The sequence below is a fragment of the Nyctereutes procyonoides genome, unplaced genomic scaffold (genome assembly GCF_905146905.1).
Source record: "Nyctereutes procyonoides isolate TBG_1078 unplaced genomic scaffold, NYPRO_anot_genome, whole genome shotgun sequence".
Lineage (NCBI taxonomy): Eukaryota > Metazoa > Chordata > Mammalia > Carnivora > Canidae > Nyctereutes > Nyctereutes procyonoides.
The window spans coordinates 16,468-38,102 of NW_026575151.1; positions in this window are offsets into that span (position 1 = coordinate 16,468).

Consider the following 21,635-nt stretch of genomic DNA (forward strand, 5'->3'; position numbering starts at 1 on the left):
ACCTGAACACTGTACTTACATTATTATTCTTTTTCCATATTTAAGATTGAAATAAGAGAAGCTCAGAGGGAGAAGCAGGCTCCATGCAAGGAGCCTTGATGTGGGACTCGATCTGGGTCCCCAGGATCACGCCCTGGGCTGAAGGTGGCACTAAATGGCTGAGCCACCAGGGCTGCCCTGAAATAACTTATTTTTTTAGATAAGCCCCAAGGTGTACTGATTTATACATCTCAATAATAAAATATCATGGTGACTCTTTTTTCTATTACAAATTTTTATTTAAATTCCAGTTAATTGGGACACCTTGGTGGCTCAGTGGTTGAGCATCTGCCTTTGGCTCAGGATGTGATCCCAGGGTCCTAGGATGGAGTCCCACATGAGGCTCCCCAGAGGGAGTCTGCTTCTCCCTCTGCCTATGACTCTGCCTTTCCCTCTGTCTCTCATGAATAAATAAAATCTTTAAAAAAATTAAAAATAAATAAATAGATAAATAAATTCCAATTAGTTAACATGTAGTGTAATATTAGTTTCAGGTGTGTAATATAGTGATTCCATGCTTCTATACAACACCTGGTGCTTAACACAAGTGCACTCCTTAATCCCCATCATCTATTTAAACCATCCCCCAACTTCCCTTTGGCAACCATCAGTTTGCTCTCTATGGTTAAGAGTCTGTTTCTTGGTTTGCCTTTCTTTTTTTTTTTTTTCTCCCTGTGTTCATTTGTTTGTTTCTGAAATTCACATTTGAGTGATATCATATGGTATTTGCCTATCCCGGTAACTCTCATTCTACACACACTAACATCTAGAAAAACCTGTAAAGATTATTCTTGATCTCAGTCATTAGAATTTTTTAAAAGCTTATAAAACATTTGAACTTCCATTTGTGAGTTCTTTGGATTGGTTTTAGTATAAGTTAGGCTGTACAGTGGCTTATACAAAATGCTTAAAATTTATGCTTCTGGAGATAGATACTAGCACATGAGTCTTTGACTTCTGTTTTTCAACATCATTTTTCCACTTTAAAAGCATAACCTTTTGATGTGTGCAGGCACAACATATCTGTAATTATATAATTACATGATGCATAATATTGAAATTATAGATGCTCCTCTATTTAGCTGACAGTGTAAAAAATGCCTCCATTCTATCAGTTCATTGGAAGCAGCCAGAAGATTAAAATGTTCACTAGTATTGTGAACAAGTATTCTTAAGTCATTTACCAAAATGACTAGTCAACAGACTAATGTTTATGAGTGTGCTCCAACTTATTTCTCTTTAAGAATGTTTTCTCAGAAACATTTAAATAGCCGTCCAATTAAATTCAATATTCTGCAAATGTATTTATATTAACTTCCAGTTAAAACATAGAGCATTAGTTGTTAGAATTTTTGCTAATTCTACAAATAAATAAACATATAAGTAAATATTAGTTGACTACTTCTTTGCTAATTCTAGGATTAGAATTGAATACCAAAAGCAGAAAGGCTAGACCGAAATATGATCAGAATAAAAAGGGTAGTGAAATTCCTAGCCAAATTTTATAGAGCAAGAATAAATATATTAAATCAATGTTCTGGTTCAGTGACAGCAGTATCTGAGTGTCTTTTGATCTTCATTCAAGTATGAGACTTTTAAGACAAAAATCTTAATGTGGTAGTGGTGGTATTTAATTTTTAAATTAGACTCAGTTCAAATAGGTGGATATTAGGGAGCCTCAAATGTAGCTTTAAATTTTTTTTTATATCCTTTTTGGAGATTAGAAGAAACAAAGCAGGATATGTGTATGTGCCCTCTGCTGGCAAATTTAAGATCATAGTCTCATTCTAGAGACAATAGAAACAAAATCCTGGAAGCAGAACAGCACATTATATTCAAAGACATTTTACAGAAGGAACAAAACAGATTTGAATTAATTAAGGACATCTTTTGAAAGGACTGGAGGCAAGTGTGGTATTGTGGCCTATACCAAGGCTAAATGAAGTTATTGGAAAATAACAATGTTTATTTGTAGAAAAATAATTAAGCTTAAACATCTAGTTTGTTTAATTCTATTAAGGTTCTGGAAGAACCTTAAAATAAAACTAAATTACTTTATGAGATTAATTAAAGCTTTGTAAACCTCTGACAATAATTATTGTTCATTTGTATTTGAATCTTAAATACTATCTAAATTTGTTGTTCTTAGAATTAATAGAATATTGATCCTTTTAACAACTGAGCTTACCTAACATTTCCATCTTTTAAAGTCTCAGAAAATAATGCATAAAATGAATCTGTATAACCTCATCAATTTGAAGAAGCAAGCTTTTAACAAAGAAAGATACAGAAAATAAAACTAATCTACTTCAGAAATTTTGTAAAACATCAACAAATGCTCCCAAAACTGAAAACACTTGCAGAGAAAATAAATGAGCAATAGGGATGCGGTCAATGCATTAGTGTCAACTCCAGAGAATATGACAAATGGTGTCCTGAAAAGTTGATTTGGGGCCTGGTGTTGGTTTATCTTCTCATCAAGTGTCTGGATGATAAAATACAGAACATATCCCTTAAATCTGAAAGTGGCATTAAAGAGTCAAAGACTGATTTCATCCCAATTTAGAAAGGAGTGTCTGGGAAGTAAAAAGTGCCTCAGGAGTTAATCTACCCCAAATCCCTTATTTTGCAAATGAGGAAACTGAGGCCCAGAAAGATTAAGTAAAGTAAAAAGATTGGAAAAACTATAATTGAATAATGAAATGCAGATACAAATACAGAATCAGATATGGAATTTAGCTCAATAAAGACAATTGTGGAACTCTGCATTGAAGAGGGAAAACAAAAATATCCCATACATCTGGCAGAAAAATGGCTCAGGGTCAAAGTTCACAGCAAGCTGACCATGAATCATTAGTCTGAGAGTAGAGTAGGAACACTTTCTTTAAAAAAACAAACCTAACAATAAATTCTAAAGGAGGGAAAATATATAACAAAAATGCAATAAATGTATTTAAAAAGTCAAGGACTCTATTCTCTATGCTGCTGACAATTAGTTAAAAACTTTGATTAGCTGCTTAATGAATCTCTCCTCCACCTTCTAAATATATAAACAAGTTAGTTAGGTGACCATCCTCCATAATTCATTTTTTTTATGAATAATGCAGTATTAAGTGGCACACATACTGAAAGTGGTTTCCTCTACCAGTGAGAGACACACACAATGATATGTTACTTTTATTTTAAAATTATATCACTTTATAAATTTGAAAAATGGTCATAAAGCTAATTAATGAGTTGAAAATAAATTAAGATATTTAGAGAATTAAGGTTAAGGAAGAAGAAATAGAAAAGGAGAAATGTAGTGAAGCCATGTCATCACAGAGTTTTATGACTAGCATAGGAAATACACCAATTCTTTCATCTTAAATATGCACAAGGCAGGAATGGGAAAGTTAAACAGTGTGATTAAAAGTTAGCAAATGGCAAGGAAGTGGAAGCCAGGTGTGAGTGATCCACCTCTGTTAATAAAGTAGCAAGCTCTTTTCTATTACTGCAGCTAGAATGATCGGATTGAAGAACAGGGGACTTAATTCCAAAAGCATTCTCTCTACCCACCCCCCCTTTTATTTTAAGAGAAAAACAACAACAAAAAAAAAAACCCTCAACAACTCAATGTTGTTGAGTCTAAACAACATTTCAGCATCTAAAGTCTGAAAAATCAAGGGAAATTAGCTGATGAAATTTCTTTTCATTTTCATTTCACTTGCATATTTATTTTCTTAATGGCATTGGATATTTGTCCTTGCTAAGTATAGCTGTAGTTAAATTTTGAACATTAGATGAACTTTTCTGAGAGAAAATAATGGAGTCTATTTTATAGAAATACATTGAATATTCATATTAATAGTCAATGAATCAGAGTGTAGGAGACTACAGCACTGATATTCAACAGTTGGTTTGTTTCTTACTGGCCTAGCACCATGTTTTTAGAGGGAGGGAGAGGGTGAGGAAGGGCAAAGGGAGAGAGAGAAGCTTAAGCAACCAGCATGGAGTCTGATATGGGGCTCAGGTTACTGACTCAGAGATCATGACCTGAGCTGAAATCAAAGTCACTTAATCAACTGAGCTACCCCGGGGCCCCTGGCCTAGCACCTTTAACAGACAACCAACCTATTCAGGTTTCATGTTTCTGTTGCCGAAAAAAAAATAAATAAATAAAAGCATAAAAGAATTATCTTCCAAAAAGTAATGTTATGGAAATTTTCAATTATTTTAATGTATGTGGAAAATGCATACATAATAAACAAAATCTCCAGAACAAAGGAACATGTCATAACTGATCAGTATAAAATCACAAAGGACCATTTGCCAGAAGAAAGGGTGGTGCTACAAGATACAATAGTGTCTTAAGATGATGAAGTACAGCAAAGGGTACAACACAATTGGATCAGAAAAAAGACCATGTGGATGGAATCTGAGCTCTAATAAATATAACAAAATATGATCAAGTTATGAACCAAATAAAAGGAATGGGAACTCAAGGAGTGATAGTGCAGTGTTCCATGGCAAAAGCATTAAAAAAAAAAAAAAAAGACAAAGATGTAACTAACTCGTGGTATTCTGTCTTTGTGAAGATGTTGGAAAGGCCGAAAGTAAAATTTGAAATGTTCAAGAACAAGCGGATTCTCATGGAACACATCCACAAACTGAAGGCAGACAAGGCTCGCAAGAAGCTTCTGGCTGACCAGGCTGAGGCCCACAGATCTAAGACCAAGGAGGCCTGCAAGCACCGTGAAGGGCCAAGAAGGAGGAAATCATCAAGACTCTGTCCAAGGAGGAAGAGACCAAGAAATAAAATTCCCTCTCTCGTCTGTACATAGTGGCCTCAGCATGAATCAGATCAGTTATTCAATAAAACAAACCTTTATCTGCCAAAAAAAAAAAGTAAGATCTATTAACGCAGAGAAAATGTAAGATCTATTAACAGCAGAGATGCCTAACTGAAACAGGAGCAGATCTTCACATTTGTGAACTATATGGGCCATTTGCAATGAATCATAAAGTGTGGTAAAATCTAAACACTAAGCTAAAGGGAATTAATGGCTGCCATGTGGAATTGCAAAACAAAAACACAGGTATAAGCCTTCCACTTAATAACATATACAGAGCTTAAGTTTCTAGAACATAGTTAGTCTTCCTCTTGGGACGGTCATTTCTTTAGGAGGAATTTGGATGGGGAGGCAGGCTCTATACTACTATACTTTCAGAAAGAAGAAGATGACAAGTCTTACCACCAGTGAAAATTTTGCTAGTGTGAGTGGACTAATATTAGAGTGCCTTTTCCAGTTTGCTATGTGAAGACAAGTGAATGCTTTTTAATCTTACTTCAAATATCCAAGAAGGGGGATCCCTGTGTGGCTCAGTGGTTTAGCACCTGCCTTTAGCCCGGGGCATAATCCTGGAGTTCCAGAATCGAGTCCTGCCTTGGGCTCCCAACCAAGCATGGAGCCTGTTTCTCCCTCTGCCTGTGTCTCTGTGTGTGTGTGTGTGTGTGTGTGTGTGTGTGTGTGTGTGTGATGAATAAATAAATAAAATCTTTAAAAAAATCCAAGAAATACTCTGGGAACCACAGCTGGTCATTAGAATATTGGAATGTTACAGACAGTTTTGTGCTTTATTAAGATTAAGGATTCTGGTTTTATTTCCGTTTTCTTTTCATTATTGAGGTTATTTTGGTTTCCTATGAAATTCAGTAGTGCAGGGTAGATAGTCACCATAATACTCACTGTTAGTGAATTTTCATGTTTCTTAAAAAAATAAATGATAATGTTCACATGGTATAAGCCTCTATAGTCTTGGTGATTTTTAATTTTTAAAAATTAGATTAATTTTACCAAGCAGCCACATATAATGGGGGGGAGGGGAATCAGAGCCGGTGGATTCAGGCAGATCTAGTTTCACAATAAACTTCTCCTTGGTAAATAGTCTAGTATCAGAGAGCTTTAGAACCCAAGTTCTGTAGATTTTGATGAACAGCACCAATTCTTTCTGAAAGTCAACAATTTGTTCCTGCATTGCTCCCTACAATATTTCTTTGACAGTTTTTGAATAGTGATTGGATCCCCTCCCTCCTGGTCTAGCTCTGTCATTATCCAAACACCCACTACCTTATTCCCTGACAGCGGCACATATGTAACCTTGAAGAGTGGTCTGGATGTCAGTTTACACATTGAGCAGGGATGATTCTAAAGGGTAGTAATGAAAACTGTATCCTTATAAAACTTATAACCAGATATAAGTTAATACTTCTCCACACTTCCTCTGTGTGGATGGCTGTGGGTAAGAGGATGGGCTTGGGACGATGTAGCTGGCTGCTCTCAGGGCACAGTGCTGGAAGTTTTCCCAAATTTCTGCTCTTAATTTGAGGCTCTATGTCCTGGCAATTCAAGAAAATCTTTACTCCCTTCAGGAGAGACAAAATGGAACTCATACTGTACTACATTCTCATCCATAATACTTTAATCAGAAATATAATGAAGTCTATAATTATAATTAACCCATCTATCCTGGTCTGTTTGGGCTACTAAAACAAAGCTATCATAGGCTGGGTGGCTTAAACAACAAACATTTCTCACAGTTCTGCAGCCTAGGAAGTCCAAGATCACAATGTCAGTAGATTTTATACCTGGTGAGAGGTTACTTCCTGGTATACAGGAGGCCACCTTCTCACTATGTATTTGAAATACATAATACAATGTATTATGCCCTCACATTTCTGCAGGGGCAAAGGTGTCTTTTAAGAGCACTAATTCCTTATAATGGTTCTACCCTCATGACTTATCACCTCTCAAAGGTCCCACTTCCCAAGACTATCACACTGGGGATTAAGTTTCCATATATGAATTTTGGAGCAAGACAGTCTATGGCATTACAACTCCTATTTACTTCTTTTCATAGCCTCTAGATTGCAAATCATGTCTTCCCATCTAATCGTAAGGTTTTCCTCTCAATATTTAAAGGTTAGAGATATTCCACAAATAAGCAGACAGTCTGATTCACCTACTTGGGTTAAGGTGCCCATGCTCTGGCTTGATTTAAAGTCTTGTCAAGATCATACACAATTCAGTTGTGCCAAAGCTCTGAAATGAAACTTAGCTGCTCTTACCAGAAAAAGAGAGAAAAGATGTTGGGAAAACCTAAAAAAACATAAATGCCTTCACTTTCAGCTTCTGGCTGCTAAACTTGAGTCAGTACAATCATTTTCTTCTTTGTCTCTTGGATGGTTGAAAATCTTCTCTTTCTTTAGTGCATATACTTCATTCTTTTCTAGTTGGTAAACCATGAATTTTGTCATTTCCTTTTTTATTAAAAGGACCACAATCAAAGTTTTCTCAAAATGGCAAGGAGTAAATGTATCCTAAAGATAAACCTGGATAAAATATTCTTCCTTCTCGATCAATATGCAACCTAGGATATCATAATAGTTCTGAGTTAAATGAATATGAATTGTTGCTCTAAAGAGATATTAATCTGTAATAAGTACAGTAGTAACACATTTCCATTGTATAATGAAATTAATCTTCCATGTAAGGGTGTTTTTTAGTAATGTCACTATTAAACACAAAGATGATATAGATTAGAAATGCTTTGACTTTTATTGATTTCCTTAGAAACACAATGTGAATAAAATATTATTTAAGTATATTTTAGGAATAGGAAGTGCATTTTCAGTAAGATAGGAGTTGAGTGGCAAAAACTAGTTTTTGTGGTATCTAACGTTGAAGAGTGGTCTGGATGTAAGTTTACACACTGATCAGAGACTATTCTAAAGGCTAGTAATGAAAACTATACCTTTATAAAACATAATCAGTTACAGGTTACTACTACTCCATGCAGTTGCCAGGCAGCTCAGCCAAAACACATTCCAAATCTTCTCAGAGAGCTGAGAAAAGTGATTATTTTAAATAGAGGCTATTATTAATGTGTTAACAATTAGTGATATTGGTAAAGTCTATCATTTTAATCATAAACAGAGTGACATAATTTGTATTTAGAGTCTTAGTCAATCAGTAGTCAGATATTGAAATAAAATGAGTATTTTAAACTGCTTCCGAAACAAATGATAATTTCTAATCACATTTAATGTCAATAAAAACTTATTTTATTCATGACACTGTGTATGAAATGGAACTCAAAAAGAACTACATTTCATTTTAGGGTTGAAAAGAATTCATGCTATTCAATATTTTCAGATAAAAATACAAAATAAAAATAGTGACTGTGAAAGAATAATCTATACCTCATTTTTTAAAACATTTTATTTATTCATGAGAGACACAGAGAGAGAGAGAGAGAGGCAGAGACACGGGTAGAGGGAGAAGCAGGCTCCATGCAGGGAGCCTGACATGAGACTCAATTCCGGGTTCCCTGGATCATGCACTGTGCTGAAGGTGGCGCTAAACCACTGAGCCACCCAGGCTGCCCCTCTATACCTCATTTTGGACAAATTTGACTATTAAGATATTTCCAACTATAAGAGAAATTCAAAATGCAAGATTTAAATGATTTCAAACAAACAATATTGTTACAGACTACATTGTGGAGGATTACTGCTAGATTCATAAAGAGAATGAAATTCTACCTTTGCATTAATTCCCTCATACTGAAGACGTTAAAAATATTAAATGATTATGCTGCATTTGAACTTCTTTTTATTTCTTTGAAGTTTTTTTGCATAAAACATATTAAAGCATTAAGGACCTATGAACTTACTCTTCCAAAGACTATCCTCTAGGGTCATGAGACTGGACAGTTCACCCGGCCAGTAGTTATGCATAGAGAAATCTGACTGGCTTGGAAATCTTAGGAAAACCACTAAGTTTGCTGGTTTCATATTCCCCACTGGTAGAATACTGGTTCTCGAAAAGTTCTCTTTTGGTTGATACCTAAGATGGGAATACAGTTGGGACATGGGAATGGCAAATGAACTGTAAAAGATAACTGTAAATCACAAGTGAGAATGAATAAACTTTAACAAAACATTTTTTTTAAGTAGGCACCACACCCAATGTGGACCTTGAGACCAAGAGTCACACTCTGGACTGAATGAGCCAGTCCAGCACCTCCTAACAAAACGGTTTTAAAAAGTGCATATAATTTTTTAGCATTAAAAATATCATTGACTGGATGGCTTAGACAACAGAAATTTATCTTCTTACAGTGCTGGAGGCTGGAAGTCCCAGATGAAGATATGGGCAGGATTGGTTTTTCCGAGGCCTTTTTCCTTGGCTGGTAAATTGTAGTCTTCTTGCTGCGCCTTCACACAAGTCAACCCTTGATCTGTATTGTCGTGTCTTCATCTCTTCTTTTTATAAGGACACTATTTATATTGGATTAGTCTTCACCCATATTACCTCATTCTACCTTAATTAGCTCTTTAAGACTGTCTCCCAATACAGTCTCATTCTACGGTACTGGTGGTTAGGATTTCAACATACACATTTTGGAAGGGACACAATTTAGCCCACAACAAAGTGTATTTACAGTAATATCTGTTCATAAATGCATTAGCACAAGTAGCAATATATTAAATCTTTTATATATTAGAAGGCAATAAAATAAATCTTTCTCAGAGAATCACCAGATTATATACCCTCACATGATGTTGGAGGTAACTTAGTCCTTCTGCCCATTTAACATGGGAGCAAAGAGGTCCTTGCACATGGCAGTGATTCACTCTGCTATGTCTCATTCCATAATAGGTGCTATGTACCTATTATCAGCCTATTAATCAGCACTTGCTGATTATCTTAATGCAATTTATCGTACATGTATAGGTTTCTGACAGTGTGTCGTGTACTATGGAGTGTGTGGAAGACACAAAGAGAAATAGCTCTAGTCCTCGTAGAGCTTACAGCCTTGTAGAAAGTCAAAATATTACAAAATAAGCATGCCGAAAATGTAGAACAAAATTGCAATACATAATAAATACATAGTGCTGTAAGAACCTACAGTAGAGTGACTTACTTGACTTAACCTGACTTACTTGACTTAATCAAGATGATTTTTCAGCAGAAGTCAACTTGAATTGAAAGCTGGATGGAAGTAGAAATTAACCACATAAGGAAGGGCCTGGTCTGTAGCCTCTGTTATGCCTTTGACCTTTCTTGTCTGCCTTCCTCCTCATCCACACAGTGTCAATCACACTGTCTGACTCCTGCCATTCTCTGAGCATGCTGGGCTTACTACCACCTTAACACTTCAGCTGTCTTCCACCAGATACCTCCTTAGCCACCTCCTTCACATGTATCAGATCTACATTCTCGGTGAAGTCTATTTTCCATGATATTATATCCTGCTCTAATCTGTCTTCTAGTATTGCTTTATCCGGCCCTGTTGTTCTTTTTTCTTATCCCTACAAGACTTACCACTTTTTTACGTTATTAATAATTTATTTAAATATAATGCTTATAGTGTATTGATTGACTCCTCAGCTAGGATATATATTCTTGTCAATGGCAGCAATTTTTATGTTTGGTTTGCTGATGTATACCAAATACCATGGACAGATACAGAATAGTCATTCAAAATATATTTATTGGTTGAATTAATTGATTTATTGATTGCTGAAGGAAAGCTTGTGTCTGGAGAACAAAGGTTAGAGAGTTAGTACTTAGGGACCAGACCTTGCAGAGGCTTGTGACATTTTTGTAACTAAGATACGGTGAAAAAAGGGGGTGCAGGAGCCATTAAAGAGTTGTAAGAAAGGGAACAGAAGCAGATTTAAGTTTTGAAAAAATATCACTGGTGTTCCTTGCTGTAATAACCCTTGCAAATGATAGCAGCTTGGACTAAGGAGCTAATAGGCAAGGTGGATAGCAGAAGAATGAGTGCAGAGAAATTTAGGGGGTAAAATGTTGATTACATGAAGAAAGTCTGTGTAGTCAAAAATGTATCCAATTGCTGGCTTTCTAGCCCAAACTCTTTCCATTACAGAAGAGACAGGGAAAAGAACATAGACTTTATATTCAGCAGGTCCTTGGTTTACACCCAAATTTCATAACATAACTATGTGACTTTGGACAAGTAACTTAACCTCTTGATCCTCAAATTATTTTCTATCTAAAAGTAGTAATAATTGCTACATGGCAGACTTTCTGGAAATATAAAATTAGAAAATGTATGTCAAGCACTTGGTAACCTATAAACAGAAGCTGTTCTTAGTAACATGTTTATCTGAAAAGTATCTTTCTTTTAAAAAGCTGTTTTATAAGGTTTAATTTGTATTTTTTTCAAAATGTCAGTCATGTATATTGCAATATCAAATGTCTAATTGCTACTACTGTAAGTGAGAGAGTCTATTATAATGTCACCTTAACAATACACACCATTTGTAGTGAACTATTGCAGCAATGGCTCCCAATTGTCTCTTCTCACTCTGACTCTGGGCTTGGCAGCATGATTTGTGTTAGCCAATACAGTAGCAAATATGACTTAAGCTGAGACCTGAAAACCACTTGAACTGTGGGATTTCCTCTCTTTGCTGCTCCTAGGATCACTGTGATCAACCCCTGTAAAGAAGTCCAGACTTGTTTTCTCAAAGATGTGCCCACAGAGAGCTAAGGGGAGTTTTCTCAGATGTTGTTCTCAAGGCCACGTACACTGCCAGTAACCAGACATGCTCATGAGGTCATCCTAGACCAAACAGCCCAGCAGAGACACTATGTGACCACAGAGATCACCCAAGCTAGTTCGTATTGGAAGAACTGCCCAATGGATCCACAGATACATGAGAGAGGTTTGTTGCTTTAGGCCATTTTTTGTGTAGTTTGTTATGCAGCAAAATCTAATTGATATATCATTGTATCTTCAAGTCCCTAGCAAGATGCCTGGAACATAGTAGATGATCAATAAATATTGAAGAATTTTGAAATCTTTATTTAATGGTTATATAATATTATGTGGTTGGATTAATCGCTGAAAACTAGTGTTTTCTCTAAGAAACAACTTTTCTTCCTTATTTACTAGAACATGAGTTATCTGCTATTATTTCTTTCTTTCTACCTTGGTAACTGTGAAAAATATTATTTTCTTAAAATTGCGTATGATTTATATGCTATGAAAATATTACTTTGGCATGTGTTAATTTAAAAATTTTAGTTTGAATGAGCTAATTACTAGTTATCAATGTCAGAGAAATATTTTATATACATATCTACATATTCACTTAGAAATATGTGTATATATGTATATGTCTGTACATATACATATATACACATGTGTGTGTCTGTATATATGCATATATGTAAGCAGTTAAACTTCATACTGTGAGGATTAAAAAAAATTCTGTTAGATGGTTTGGAGACTAGTCATAGTAAAGACAGTAAGTTGGTTAAAACCAGACTGAAGAGAGTTTGGTTGAATTTATTGTAAAGGCTGACATCTCACTAATAAACATCAAGTCTTACAAGCCTCCATATAGCTATGTGTTAGGTGTTATGTGTTACGCTCTGACTCCATTTGTAACTACTCACCTTATTCTTCACATTGCAGCTCTAATGTTTTTTTTTTTTTTTTTTTTGCTTCAACATTGCCAAGCATGCTTACTGCGGGGTTTCTGCATTTGCTAATTTCAATAGCTGTACACTATCCCCAAATAGTCATATGACTTGCTCACTCACTTTCTTCAGATTTCTACTCAGAAACCACTTTGTCAGTGATGGCTTCCCTGGTTAAGCTATTCAACTTTGCATCTGCACTTCAGCATTTTATATTCCATCTCCCAGATTTCTATTTTCTCCTTAGTATCCATTATTTTCTTGCATACGTGCATCTCTCTTACTTATTTATCTCTTTATTGTCCAGAACACAAGCCAAATGAAGGTAGGAATTTTTGTCTGTTTCATTCATTACTTTATCCTCAGCACCTAGAACAGTGACTGACATCTAGTAAAAGCCCACTAATACTTGTGGAATGAATGAAAGACAGGGGTTCTAATTCCTAGGTATTTCAGAGCATCTGTGAATTAGCTGAAACTTATATAGAACTTCGATGTAGATGTAAATATAATTGCAGTTTTGTTGGGAAAGTGCCCATAACTTTCAGCAGATTAGCAGATTTATTGGTGCAAGAACCCAAAATACTAGAAATAATTGATGTAAAGAATTTAAATTATTTTTTTCAGGTGTAGAGTCAAGAGTTATTGAAGCTTTTTGAGAAGGGTTGTGATGAGAGTAGAACGGAACTAACAGAAGATTAATCAGGAAGAATGATGGATTCAAGTCAGGAGAGATTAAAGGTAAAGAGACCAGTCAGGAGGTTATTGGAGCAAGTAAGACAAGAATTAATGAGGTCCTGAACTGGGAGCATGGTTTGGGAATGAAAAGAAGCGTTCCATCTCATTATGTGCAAATACTGTCTGTACTGTTACTATGTTAGTGTGATAGCATTGCTGAAATAGAAATCAAGTATCATATTCAGAAAAGTACATTCTTATTTTAAACTAAACAAAACTTCAAATAATGGGATGTTGTGAGCTGAGATAACCCCACTGCATTAAAGTGAGAAAGCTTTCCCTAACAATTTGAATCTTAATCCAAAGGTCATCTTTTCCTTCTGCCTACCAATACCACCATGAGTACATTTGTTTATGAGAAAGATGAGGAAGCATTATTTGCTGAATCCTTTTAGAGATACTGGAATAAGACTAAATAGCACATTATTTACCAGTTCCGCTCCTTTGATTTGACTAGCCATAAATGCATTCAAATATATTCAATTTCAGCTAGAAATCTAAAATATCATTTGGAAAATATCTTCATGGAAATTATTTGAAATGTTTCCCTGAAATGTTCCCTGCAGCAGAGAGGGCATATAACCTTGAGAATTGGCTTTCACATTAAATTAATTCCACATCCTATGTTTTATGTGCATTTTGTGTTCACATCAATAGTTTATCTGTGTAATGTTGATAGGAAACAATACTTAAAATTATTCATTGGCTTGATTCTGATGGAAAAATTGTTTAGGAATACTGATGCTCGGGGATCCCTGAGTGGCTCAGCGGTTCAGTGCCTGCCTTTGGCCCAGGGCATGATCCTGGAGTCCCGGAATTGAGTCCTACATTGGGATCCCTGCATGGAGCCTACTTCTCCCTCTGCCTGTGCCTCTGCCTCTCTCTCTCTCTATGTCTATCATGAATCTATCTATCTATCTATCTATCTATCTATCTATCTATCTATCATCTATCATCTATCTATCATGAGTCTATCATTTATCATGAATAAATAAATAAAATCTTAAAAAAAAAAAAAGAATACTGATGCTCTCTTCATAAACCCCCAGCACAATGCTACCTACTCGATTTGGGGAAAAAATGGTCTTCACAAGAATTGGTTTCCTTTTTCTCAAACTTTGCAAAAGGGCTACAAAAAGGTGAACCATGAGCTGCTATAAAATTAAAAATTAAATAATAAAATGTTATTATCTGAGAAATCTGCTATTATATGGAAATTCTTAGTACAATAATATAATTGTGCAATTGGGAAACAGATATTTTTCACACCGGATTTCTTTGCAGACATATATGAGTTTGATACCCTTACTGCCCTGTTCCTGCATGCTCAAGTCAGGTATCTCTTCCCTTCCATGAAAAAGTCCTAGTTTACAATCTTGTCCCTTAAACTTACCTATAAACTGCTATATTTCTTCAATTCCTGCAATTTAATAGGTGACTGATCCAAAGCATATGTACCTCATACTATGTCATGGGTGTTTTTCTTTTTTTTTTTTTTCTTTTCATGGATGTTTTCCAAAATGTGGATTCCTTCTGTGGTATTATGATTTATAACAATATATATTGAAGAAATACATATTTGATCTTCCTTGTTTCCAGCAGAGAGCTCCTAAAACTTAGGATTTCTTAAGTCATAGAAGTGATAAAGTTGTTTTGATATATATAACAAGCCCTTTCAATCACACCTGAATCTGTGTTATTGAAATGACTTTTGGACACTGAAGAGCAGGGCTGATTCCTGGGAGAACCAACCTTGTGAGTAGAGGGTTGGAACTTTCAGCCCTATCTCTTTGATCTCTAGGGAAGGGCAAGAAGCTGAAGACTGAACTGGCCATCAATGGTCAATGATTTGATCAATCATGTCTATGTAAGGAAACCTCCATAAACACTCAAAATAATAGGGTTCAGAGTGCTTCCAGATTGGCCAACCAGAGTGCATCCGTATGTTGCTGTGTCGGGCCCCAGTCTATGGAGACAGAAGTTCCTTAGTTTGGACCTTGTCCCATGTATCTCTTCATTTCACTGTTGGTTTATGTTCTCTAAATATCCTTTGTAATAAACCAGTAATCTTGTGAGTGAACTGATTTCTTGAGCTCTGTGGGATACTTTGGCAAATTAATCAAACTAAGGTGGGTTTTGGGAACCTCTGATTCCCAGTTGGTCAGAAACATAGGTAATAATTTGGACTTGTGTTTGGCACCTGAGGTTGGGGCAGTCTTGTGGCATTGAGTCTTTGTGAACTCTGAAGCTATTTCCAAGTAGACAGTGTCAGAATGGGGTTGAAATATAGGACACCCAGCTGGGTCAGAGAATTGTTTGGTGGTTTGTTAAAAACACACATATCAGGGGATCCCTGGGTGGCTCAGCGGTTTAGCACCTGCCTTTGGCCCAGGGCACAATCCTGGAGTCCTGGGATCGAGTCCTGCCTCAGGTTCCCGGCATGGAGCCTGCTTCTCCCTCTGCCTGTGTCTCTGCCTCTCTCTCTCTCTCTCTCTCTCTCTCTCTCTGTCTATCATGAATAAATAATAAAATCTTTGGAAACAAAACAAAACAAAACAAAACACCCACACACATCAGAATTGGGTGTAGAATTTGGTCTCCCTCTTACTTGTGGCCCTTCTCCTGTTCATTGGCACTTGTCCATCTCAGCCAGTTCTTTGCATCAGTGTCCTAACTGCTGTCTTAGCCTTCAACATTCAAATGTATCTTCCTTGTTGCTGGAAATCTGATCACACTATTCATTGACTTAAAATCCATCAGCAGGTTCTCAAAACTATAGGATATAATTTAGATTATTTATGCATTCACACACACCCCTCATATTCTGACTTTGCCTTACACTTGTCTCATACCCATTATTTTCATAGGTTGTGTATTTTCCTTCTTTTTAATGAAACACCATGCTGCTCTCCCCATGTGCACTAATTCTTCAGCCTTTGTTTCACTGACTCTATCCTCTTTCTTAGGCAAATTCATCCTTTTCTATTTCTCAGTACTGTGTATATTGCTTTTTTAATACTTTGCTCTCAACATAAGTATTTTTTATTTTAATTCCAGTATAATTAACATACAATATTAGCTTCAGTTGTACAATACAAGGATTCAGCAATTCTATCCATTACTCAGTGTTCAGCACAATAAGTATACTCTTATCGATTCTCCCATCCACCTCCCCTCTAGTAACCATAATTTGTTCTCTATATTTAAGAGTTTGTTTTCCTATTTGACTCTTTCTTTTTGCTTGTTTTCTTTCTTAAATTTCACATTTGAGTGAAATCATATGGTGTTTGTCTTTCTCTGACTGACTTATTTTACTTAACATTTTACCCTATAGATCCATCCATGTTGTTGCAAATGGCAAGATTTTATTCTTTTTTATGATTGAATATTATTCAACCATAATATATAATATATAATATATTCAACCATAATATATTATGAATATCAATATTACAAATATGAATATTTTATAATATACATTTAACCTATATATTATATATTATATATAATATATATTATGGAAGCAACCCAAGTGTTCATGGGGATATATATATATATATATATATATATATATATATATATTGCTTCCATAATTTGGCTATTATAAAATAATGTGGCAATAAACATAGGGGTACATGTATCTTTGTGAATCCATGTGCTTATATCCTTTGGGTAAATACTCAGTAGTGTGATTACTGCATCATAGGATAGTTCTATTTTTTTAAGGGTAGTTCTATTTTTAATTTTTTGAGGAATCTCCATAGTGTTTTCCACAGTGGCTGCACTAGTTTGCATTCCCATCAGCAATGCACAAGGGCTCTTTTTTCTCCAAATTTTCACCAACACCTGTTGTTTCTTGGATTTTTGATTTTAGACATTCTGACAGGTGAGAAGTGACATCTTATTGTAGTTTTGATTTGCATTTCCCTGATGGTGAGTGATGTTGAGCATCTTTCAATGTGTCTGTTAGCCATCTGTATGTCTTCTTCAGTAAATGTCTGTTCATGTCTTCTGCTGTTTTTAAATTGGATTATTTGTTTTTGTGAGGTCTTGAGTTATATAAGTTCTTTATATAGTTTAGATAGTAACACTTTATCAGAAATGTCACTTGAAAATACCTTCTCTCATTTTATGGGTTGCCTTTGAGTTTTGTTGACTGTTTCCTTCACTGTGCAGAAGCTTTTTATTTTGGTGTAGTCCTAATAGTTTATTTTTGCTTTTGTTTCCCTTGGCTCAGGAGACATAGCTAGAAGGATGTGCTATGACCAATGCCACAGAAATTACTGCCTGTGGGATTTTAAGACTTTTGTGGTTTCAGGTCAGGTCTCACATTTAGGTGTCTAATTCATTTTGAGTTTATTTTTGTGCATTGCATAAGAAAGTGGTCCAGTTTCATTCTTTTGCATGTAGCTGTCCAATTTTCCCAGCACCATTTGTTAAAGAGACTGTCTTTTTTCAGTACTTTGTGTATTTCTGTTGAAGCATTACATCATCATATACTAATGACTGGACAACTCCTTAGTCATTTTTTACCTCCAATCCTAGAATAGTGATTAGTGCATAATTTATTTTTGCAGAGACTATACCTTCAACCAAATAATGATTCTAATAATTGAAATTCTAGGTTACATTCCCGTAGGTAGGAAAATAAATATTTTTCAACCGTTCACTTGTGTTTAAGATAATCTAATCACTGCTATTTAACTGCCACATTTGGGAAACCTCAATCCACTTTTGGCTGATTCATTTTCTGAGTTCTGGCTCTCATAATGAGGCCATGTGGACATCTAAGAATGAAAAAGGATAGAAGGAAAAGTTCTCAGGGAAAAATCGAGGAAATTGCTACTTGGCTTCTATAACCTCATGCATGATGACTTCTGGAACTACAGACAGCTGGGCAGGGAAAGTACTGGCTCTCAAAGGAGATAAACAAATGCCAACGATTTTAATCCTTGCTGTGACTATGCAGGTAAAAAATACAACAGAATAACAATAAAAATCCCACCTCTCAACAAAGAAGTGACATTTTTTCCTCTGTACCAAGGAAATTTCAGCGGCCATGACTGCTACCTTTATCCAGATACTGCTTTTCCTAAACGCAAATAGTAGACCATCCCAGGAATTCTTGGCAGCCTGACAAGAGAGGCATCTAATCTCACTGTCTACTCAAGCTAACCATCTGGAAATGGAATCTGTTTGCTAAGATGAGCCGCCTTGTGTGTATGACATCCAGACAGACTGGCAGAGTATCCCTGGCCCAAAACCAGGGTCCTGGTATAGTAGGCCCAACTGCTAGAGCTACAGAAAATACTCTAAATTTCTGGAATGGAGCCCTAATACCTATTAACTGATAGACTGAATTTCATTTGTTAAAGGGTCAAGTTTAATTTACAAAAAATGAAACAATGATTATTTTAGAATAATGACATTCAAATCATTAATGAGTATATAAATTATACATCATTTTTAACTTTTAAACATATTCCTTATATTTTTGGATAAAACCAAATTTAAAATGTATTACCAATAGTAAAGCTACTTTTTTAAAAAAAGATTTTATTTATTTATTCATGAGAGACAGACAGACAGAGAGAGAGGCAGAGACACAGGCAGAGGGAGAAGCAGGCTCCATGCAGGGAGCCCGAAGTGGGACTCGATCCCGGGTCTCCAGGATCATGCCCCAGGCTGAAGGCAGCACTAAACCACTGAGCCACCTGGGCTTCCCTAAAACTACTTTTTAAAGACATAATTCCACTAGTTTTCTTTTTATTACTATTTTTATATACAGCAAAGTGATATACCTATAATGTGATCGATATTTTCATATCTTATAATAAAGAAGCAATGAAACTATTCCAATAAGAATTCTATTGAAATCACTCTTATATTTTTCCTCCCTCTCCTCATGAGGATTTGAGGGAACAATGTGAAAAAAAGATAAAGCATGTACTACATTCAGTGCTTCCTTTTCTCCTTTCTTTTTCAGTATTCCAACTGGCAACATTTGTAAATCATGCTTCATTCAAGATTTGAGAAAAATAAGAGGGGAAGAACATAATTCATATACATAAACAGAATAGTATATTATTTGACCTTGAATTTTGCCCAGGATGTATTTTATTATGCTATCATCTAAGTTTGAAAATGGGTCTGTGCAGTTCTAAGAAACAAAATTTAGAATAGAATTACCAGGGTATCACCCAACAAAAACATCACTAATTAAGAAATATGTTTATTTAAAAATGATCTAGCTCTACTCCACTAGGAAGGAAAAGATTCATTCTTGGCTCTTGTCCTCAATATTTTATAGATCTCTGCTTACTTCTGAAAGTCTTCTCTATTTTTAAAAACTTGAGACCATATTACAAAATATTTGGTAACTGCATTTCCATTCTATCTACAGAGCTTAGCATCTATACATATTAGTTAAGCAATACTTTTCTTAATAAGGAAAGAAAGGAGTGTTTTGTTTGAGGCAAATTATGCTCAGAGACAGAGATTGTCTTTGCCAATAATTTATCACAGGTTCGCTGTGAGAATTATAATTTAAAGCTACAATATTTTACAAGCCAGTAGCATAGAGGATAATATCTCTTAATAAGCCAATAAAGAAATAACATACTGCAAACTAATGATAGGTTAATTACACTCCTGCTCCAGGCAAAGGGGAGATGAAAGATCTAAATTCCAACTTCAGTTGAGCCATACCTTTCTACTAGTTGATTCTCAGTGGAATTGGCCCTTCCATCTAAAAGCTGGGGATCTGTTGCTGGTGTCGGTCCCTCACTGCTGGGTACACAGTTAGCAGATGACGGACCTCGAGTGGCAGGCAAAGTAAGTGCCCTGAAGGTTATTCAAGGACCATTACACAGTTTGTACACTGCCTACGAGGAGTAGCCTCGCCAACGTAGGCACGGATGTCCCTTCTCCTCCTGAGACTACTGCATGATTTAGCACCACTACCGACCAGGAGTGTCCTGCCCGCCACAGAGGAGAGTGCTGCAAGATCTTTGAAGAGCTATTTAGCTCAGCAAAGAGTAGACTGCCCAGACTGAACACTCTCGGTTAGTCCTCACAAATTCTTGGTGTTTAAAACCAAAGTGTTCGTTACATCAGAAGAGCTCTTCCATACATTATCCATAGTCTTTAGTGATGCCCAACTGAATCAACATTGAGCTACTGAGTGCTTATCAACAATAGATGTTGATGACAACATCTTGACACAGCTCAATGTAAACAAATTCATCCTGGGATCAAAGTAATTTCGCTTAAGTGGGAAACAAGGGGATTTGAAATCATAACAAAGCAGCAGACAACAGGGAGGGAGGAAAAGAAGAAGGAAGAAAGGAAAGAAAGGAAAGAAATCTAGATCTGAAACCAGGAAAGGATTTTTACCATTGTGCTCCAGTGCCAAAACCACAATACCTTCAACGGGCAATGGCAGAAGTGATCATGTTGACCAGTCTAGGGCTGGCATCTGTGATTTTTCTTGGTACCAGCCACTTCAGCAGCAGCAGGAAGCAGTGGTGACAGGGTTGGTAGGAGATGTGGCAGTGGGTAGTGGTGCTGATACAGCCGATAAGAATGCTTCTTGTGGGTTACTTACCAAAGGAGGTCTCACATAAAAGCATGCAAGAATGACTTCTGGGGGACTCGGCCTAACATCTGCAAAAGTCTTTGAAGAAGCTAAAGATACTACTGTATTATGTTTCCAATGAAATAGTTTTACTTACACTGAATATGGCACCATTTTTATACCTGGACCAGAGTAACTAGAAGAAATGGAAGTTAAATTTATGAATTTGTTTTTCTAAAGAAAAATAAGTTGATAAAAATGTGACAGTTCCAGAAGTAATTCCTAGGAAAAAATATATACTTTCAGGGACACTGCAAAGTCCAAAGCCAAAAGAACCAATCTCCAGTCTGAGATCTCATTCAATAGTAATCAATGTAACATAATTGTGAGAGATACAAAGACCCTTTGAGGACTCCTAAAATCACAGTCTAAATTTTTCTCTGCCCTAATCATTTAATAAATGTAATAGTCACATGAAGTCTCCTAGAAAGGCATTGCCTTTCTGCTTGATGATGTGTTATAGGCATTTTTCTTATAGAATATGTATTCATTCTTCTCCTTTTAAAAAAGCTTATAAGTAGTTATAAGTTTATTAAAAGAAAATAAAATCTTTCTTGGGAAATCTGACGGCTGCTGATTAGGACTACACTTCACCCTTAAAAAGGGAGAAAGGATTGGTAGAGCAGATGGAAACATTTTACCTTTTGTGTACTCATTTCAACTCAGGTGAGTTTTATAGCAACTAAAAGCAATTTCATTTGAACTTCTCAGTGACCTTTATG